Here is a 7,292-nt window from a genome sequence, read left to right on the forward strand (position 1 = left end):
ATTTGCTTATGTGGTCCCTCAGTGCCCAGGCTGCAGGTCCCCAGCATGGCTCATCCAAACATTCCAAGTTGGAATCACTCTCAGAACAAGTGAGGTTTTCAGTGGTTTTGTACATAGAAGAGCTGGGACTACCTGGGAAGAAGAGCAAGCAGGGAGAACCACTGCACCAGAGCACTGGAGAGTCTTAGATGTCTGGTGTCATGTGTTGTTGAGAAACAGTAGGGTCAGAGTGCTTTACTCCGCAGTTTACCTGCCCTAAAGCAGACCAACCTGAAGAGAAATTACGAGAGCCTTAAGCAGGCAAATCCAGGTGAGGATGAAAGCCAGAATTACTTAGAACTTCAAGTATCACCAACAGCAAGGGCTGGGGGGAATGTGGGGTGGGTAGGAAGACCACTGGGCAAAAAGGTTTCTGGAAATATCAGTAAGTGAACAAAATAAGGTAAGGAGATTGAGATAAACCCACTGTGCAACTTGTGGCAGGAGGCTGAATGTTTACTTTAATGAAATGCTTCTGTTGTTTGCATTTTCTTGTCTTCATTTGAAGTATAATTAAGTGAGCATTCTGGTCTGAGAATTTTGGAAGAATATATCAATCTTGTGTTGCATTTCATGTTTTGAGTGTGTCTTGTAAGTCTGTTTTTGTGACAGCTTTGCTCTGTGGACTATCAGAGTAACCTGAAGGTATAATGGTAAGTTAACAAATTGTTGCACAGCACTAAATATAGATTCTAAAATTTTAAGTAGGTTCTATGCATAGATTCCTCCCATTCCATTCCTAGGTACTTTTTGGTCCTGGTTTTCCAGTGTGTGTGTGTATGTGGTGTTGGGGATTGAACCCAGGGCCTTGTGCCTGCAAGGCAAGCACTCTACCAACTGAGCTATATATCCCTAGCCCTTTTGCTTTTTTTGGTACCAGGGATTGAACCCAGAGGCACTTGACCATGAGCCACATCCCCAGACTCTGCTTTTCCTTTTTTATTTCATACAATTTGATTACTATTAAAATAAGTCTTAGAAGTTGAGTTCCTTACATTTAGTTCTTTGCATATGATTAAAACAAAAGGCCAAATAATTTGAGCAATGTGGCAGTAAGAGTTGAGGGCTTGGTGCAGTGTAATCCCTGTAGCTCTGGAGGCTGAGGCAGGAAGATCACGAGTTCAAAGCCAGCTTCAGTAACTTGTCAAGGCCCCAAGCAACTTAGTGAGACTCTGTTTCCAAATAAAATATAAAAAGGCTGGGGATGAAACTCAGTGGTATTAAAAAAAAAAGTAGCTGAGGATTCAAACCCATGTCCATCTTGACTCCAAAGTGCTTGCTTTGTCCCCCTTCACCATGTTCCCTTAGCCTCAGTGAGTACAAGTGGAGGGCAGAGTGGTATTATAGGGAGCAAGGAGTTCGTTAACTGCAAAACAGTCACCAGCCGAATGGTGGAGGCCTGGGTGTTGAGCTTTTGAAATAAGAGGAGAAAAGTCATGTCAAGGGGTACACAGGCTATCCTTTAAAGGCAGCATTGTGACCCTAAACAACCCCATCTGTAAGGCCTTGGCTTTCTCATTGAATCTACCTTCCTGTGAGATATCCACAAAGGATTATGAATTATGTGCATTGTGGTGTACACCTGTAATCCCAGTGACTTGGGAGGCTGAGGCAAAAGGATCACAAATTTGAGGCCAGCCTCAGCAATACCATAGAAAGAGCTCGGGATGTAGCTCAGTGGTAAAGTGCTGCTGAGTTTAATCACCAGTACCACAAAAAAGAGAAGTTAATACATTCATATGTAAGCCATTGGATAATAATACTTAAGGTTCAAAGTGAGAGGGAAAGAATGACCCTGTGCTTTATGTCCTAACCACACCTGTTTTTGGCCAAAGAGAATAACCATTTTGAAAGGTCAGGATCAATAGTGTTGTAGAAATTTAAGCCCAAAATAGGTTGAGGGGCTGATAGAATGGCAAGAAATTTGCAGTTTTGAGTTAGTTCTTAAGTCTTGAGAGACTCTGTCAATCCTGCTTTGGTTTGTAATGTAGAAATACCTGCTTTGAATGAATACCCACAGCTGCAGGTCCCAGACTTCTTTGGAAACCTCATTTCCAAGAAAACATTCACGTTAAAAGGAGAGTGCAGTGGAAGCCCTGCCTCCTGACAGTCCTGACAGAGCCTGGCTGCCTCTAAGCATCTGGTGAACTTGGACTAGGTGGATCTCGACTGATTGTTTTTGCTTTGGCAAGGAAGATGTACTCTGAAACCAAAGTTAATAGCTGAATTTTAAACATTGTATAACATTTGTCCGCATGCATTCTGCATATTAATTTTCTTTACCACCCTTTTTCTTGCCTAGTTTCTTCTATTTTTTATTAACTTTTATTATTTATTCACAGCATTTAAAAAAATTTTTTTTCAGTACTGGGGATTGAACCCAGGGCACTGAACCGTACCCTCAACCCCTTTTTTTTTCTCAAAAAACAAAATAACCAAATTTAGTTTGACATTTCCTCTGATCTAAAGAGAAAGATGTCAATAAACAAAACAAAACCAAAAAACAAAACAAAACCTAGGACATACATACAGCCACCTACCCTGATGAATTCGGATAATCTAAAAGAAAAAAGAAGGGCAAAAGTTCTGTTCAACAGAGAAAATCATCTTCGTTTTTGGAAGATGTTTCCATGTCCCGTTCCATGTCCTCTTCCTCTTGTAGCCACTTGGGCCTTCAGAATAGCAGCTTTTCCCTGGCCACCCCCTGAACCTTGGTTTTTATTTTTCATGCTCTATTTTTAGGGTCTCACTAAATTGCTAAGGCTGATCTCAAATTTGTGATCCTCCTGCCTCTATCATCCCAGCAAATGGAATTACAGGCATGCACCACCCTGCCCAGCTTCTTACCTATATTTTAAAGAATAAGACAAGCACTTTTTTTTAGTCATTTGCCACATAGCTGTTTTAAATCTTCTATCATTCAAAATTCAAGTCTTCCCAGCCTCCTGATACTCACATGTGACCCCCAATCTGACCTCACCTGGCATATTATATATTATGAGAAACAAATCTTTGGTGTACCTGAAGAAATCACCCAGCAAATTCTGCAACATTTTAAAAACCATTTGTGAGATGGGTGCTGTGGCAAATGCCTGTAATCCCAGCTACTCAGGAGACCCAGGCAAGAGGCTTGCAAGTTCAAGGCCAACGTGGGCAATTTAGCAAGACCCTGTCAAAAAATAAGAGCTGTGGTTGGGCATAGCTCAGTGATAGAGAGAAGGGAAGTGAATCAATTTGTGAGAAATCAAGGACATTTACTAACCTTGTTTTCTTCCCTGACCCCCTTTGTTTTGGATGGACAGGATGGGGTTGAGCCTAAAAATAAACTGGGAACCCCAGGAGGTCAGCCACTGACCAGCTGAGCTTACTCAAAAGTTTTTCTGAACTTTAGGTTCTTCACTGAAATTGTGTTGGGGGAAGAAGGGTGTACTGGGAATTGGACCCAGGTTGCTCCACCACTGAGCTACATCCCCAGGCCTTCTTACTTTGAGACAGGATCTCACCAAGTAGCCCAGGCCAGCTTTGAACTTACCATCTCCCTGCCATGCCACACCCAGCTTTTCTCCAAGGTTGCTAAAAAATTATTAAAATTAAAAACCGAGTTACTGCTGCCACTGCCCAAATAGTTATGATAATCTGGGGAACTGCTTCCACACTTCATGAAAGTAAAAACTAGTGTGACCTTGACAGGGCATTTGCCTCTTAAAATACATTTTGAGGACTTGGGCTGAGGCTCAGTGGCAGAGCACTTGACTAGCACATGTGAGCATTGGGTTCGATCTTGAGCACCACATAAATATATAAAATAAAGGTATTGTGTGCATCTACTAAAATGTATATATTTAGATATACATATCTAAAGTGTGAGAAAAAGGCTTTTAAATCAATAGGACATATAGTAAAACATGAAGCTTTTTTTTTTTTTTAAAGAACCATTTTTTGGGCTGGGGATGTGGCTCAAGCGGTAGCGCGCTCACCTGGCATGCGTGCGGCCCGGGTTCGATCCTCAGCACCACATACAGACAAAGATGTGTCCGCCAAATATTAAAAATAAATATTAAAATTAAAAAAAAAAAAAAAGAACCATTTTTTATGCTTAATATATTTCAAACTATCTTTTCCCAGTGCATGCTTTAAGAACTCTCAGGTTAGCCCCTAATCCTTAGACTCTGCTTGCTGTAGCTGCCTGGCAAGGTTCTCACCTGGCTGCACAATGCAATTGCCTAGAGATACTTTTAAAATACCAATCAATACCTGGCTGCCACCCCAAACACTGTCATTTCGTATCTGGTATTGAATGTGCCCTGAGCAGCAGCATTGTCCCAAGTAATTGGAATGTACAGCAGTTAGCACTGTTTGGTCGTGGTAATGGCCTAAAACCTCAACTTGCATGTTACTTATTTTACTGTTTTGGATGGTGATTTCATTTCATTATTTTACCTTTTTGAACAGCAATTGGATTTGTTTCATTAAATGAAATCTACCATAGAAAGGATTTTCTCAAAGTTAAACATACTAAAGTGGGATGGAAGAAACAGTATCGTGGGAGAGGACAACTTTCTTTTAGATTGCAACCTACTCATCAGTTTTTGTTGTTTTTGGTGGTATTTTGCATTCAACAGTTGGTTCACTTGGATTATGTCCTCACTTTGGAAACTGCAATATTGTTTAGTTCTGAACTCCAGCATTACTGCTTAGTTGAGGTATTCAAAGAGTGCTGGATGCTCAAAATAGTCTTTGCTGTAACTGATGCAGAGGAGGTAAATTGAATCCACTGATATTTGCCAACAGTATCTTACTCTACTTAGGGCTGGCTTCACTGTGTACCAAGTTCCTACAGTTTTCATCATGAGAGGCAGTAATTATTATAACAATGGGACTGAAGAAAACAAGTCACAATCACAGAGGTCTCAGTATTGTGAACAGTCAAAATCTGTAGAGGGAACAGTTTCGGTGGATTTTTTAACAAATATTTTTCTCAGTTGTAGATGGATACAATACCTTTATTTTTATCTAGTGCTGAGGATCGAATCAGTTTCTCATACACGTTAGGCAAGCACTCCCCCACTGAGCTACAACCCCAGCCCCAGAACAGTGGCAAAACTAAAAGTAAGGTTGAAACTAAAGTAAGGTTGGTTATTCTCACCTCCTGGGAGACTTACAGTGAAAGGATCATAGGAAACCTCAAGGCCAAAGTTTTGTCTTTGGGAAGAAGTTTATCTGGTTATTAATAATTAACATAGCTTGCTTACACAAAGTGATCAGAAACATATGCTTCCTAAGTGTACAATGTCAGGTGTGGCCACTAGTAATGTTCCAGTGCCATCCTTATGACATTTTGGCTTCACCTCATTGTCACTTTTTCTTTGACCAGTTCGATTTCCCGCTCCTACAGCACTTGCTGCTGTTGCCTGTCACATCTTAGGACATACTTCATCTGTCCTTTTATTCTCCAGTCCTCAACTTCTACTGCTGATTCATTTTCATCTTCTCCTGTGTTTGTACACTTGGCTCACCCCAGTCTCAAAAGTCAGAGCTCACTGAATAGCACCCTGGATGGTTTCCAAGCCCATTTCAGAAATTTCTGCTTATATGTCAGTCACTGCCAACTCAGCAAATGAAATAACTCAAATCAAAGTGGAGAAAAGTGCTATCCAGGGAGAGGCCATTACTGGGAGGCTCAGTGAAGAACAGGTGCCTGTGTTGGTTGGGGAAATGAAGTATTTCAGAATGGCCAGCCCAGTGATGTCTGAAAGGGAAACAGGCTTGGGCTGGGGTTGTGGCTCAGTGGTAGAGTGCTTACCTAGCATGTGTGAGGCACTGGGTTTGATCCTTAATACCACATAAAAATAAACAAATGATAGTATTGGGTCCATCTACAACTAAAAAATATATTTTAAAAAAAGGAAACAGTCTTGGGAAGACAGGCAGAGACCTAATCAAAGGACTTTAAATGTTTGGCAGCTGTACAGCCAATCAATTTAAAGCAATCCCAGTGGTGCGAGTGAAGAAATTTGCATTTTAGAACCTTTCCGCAGGTATCTCACCAGCAGGTATCTCACCAGTGTTATTACTGGGAGGTTTGGGACCAAGCAACCAGGACAGGGAGGATAGGAATGGAAGATATTTAAAAGGCACAATAGAATTTAATGAATGGATAAACTTTGTTAATTCTCACAATTCTGAGGAAAGGAGTCATAGAACCTTTCTGGAAACCCAAAGGATGGATGGTAAGGTGGTGTTTAAGGAAGGAAGGAAACCAGAGAGATTACCATAGAAAACTAAAGGACTTTTGAGGCACAGACCAAAGATATGAGATCCCATGAAATACTGAAGTATTGACTTGATTTGGAAATTGGATTATTGGAGATCTCAATGAAAACTGAGTCTAAGCCAGAATTCAATTTAAAAAGACAGAATGATAGGCTACTGACTGTTGGAACCAGGGGACAAAGGCAGAGCAAAGGGAAAGATGGTGAGAATAGAAGGCAGGTGGCTGCTTCCTGAGACATGGAAAGGATGACAGCTGTGGCTGATTCCCTGTAGCAAGGGTTCCAGAAATGTGGTGAAGGTGTGTTAGTGAGTGACCATGTTCTCTGTAAAGAGGTGTGCTGGACATACTGCTGAAAGCAGTGCAAGCTCCATCTTTGCCACCTAAGGACAGACGGCTGAAGCTGGGGAGGCACAGAGTACAAGAGTGTCGAGGCATGGCCACATGGCTTTCCCCCAATATGCTAGACAAAAAAAAAAAAAAAAAAAAAAGGCAAATAAAAGTTACACTGATTGATAGTTTGGAAGGGCTGAGATTAAAAGCCATACTTTAAGATGTGAAGAGGATGCAACTGATTGTTTGATACTCAATAGCTATTGTCAACCTATATGTTCCCAAATCCAGGCTTTGGATGAATTTATTTTAAGACAGACACTAAGATTTTCAGGCAGAGTGGTGGAGGTAATGGATACAGCATAGGAAGATGGCATTCACTTGAAATTCAAGTGTCTTTAGATATCTTCCATAGTATGTGACTGATTTTTAGTAAATGTTAGCAAAATCCCAAAGTGTCTATTCTGAGTGTCTCTAATATGATCATTTCCTGGGGAGGGGGCCAGGGATGGAATAAAATATAATCTTTGACCAAAAGGAGTATTATGGAAAAAAAAGAACATAATACAGAAGGTACCAAAACATACAATAACAATTTTCACAACTTGAAACATTTAGGAAATGTTCTAAAGGGAGGTGGACTTTGAGA

General features: G+C 40.8%; 1 long non-coding RNA gene across 1 annotated transcript; it reads right to left on the reverse strand.

Moving 5' to 3' along the window:
• Window positions 1-4,116: 4,116 nt before the first annotated feature.
• On the reverse strand, window positions 4,117-4,805 carry LOC125619349. The gene is made up of 2 exons (XR_007350850.1): window positions 4,294-4,805; window positions 4,117-4,241 (listed from the first exon to the last, which is right to left on the reverse strand). It is a non-coding gene; the product is annotated as an uncharacterized LOC125619349 (long non-coding RNA).
• Between the last annotated feature and the right edge of the window lie 2,487 nt (window positions 4,806-7,292).

This window comes from Marmota marmota, unplaced genomic scaffold (assembly GCF_001458135.2).
Source record: "Marmota marmota marmota unplaced genomic scaffold, marMar, whole genome shotgun sequence".
Lineage (NCBI taxonomy): Eukaryota > Metazoa > Chordata > Mammalia > Rodentia > Sciuridae > Marmota > Marmota marmota.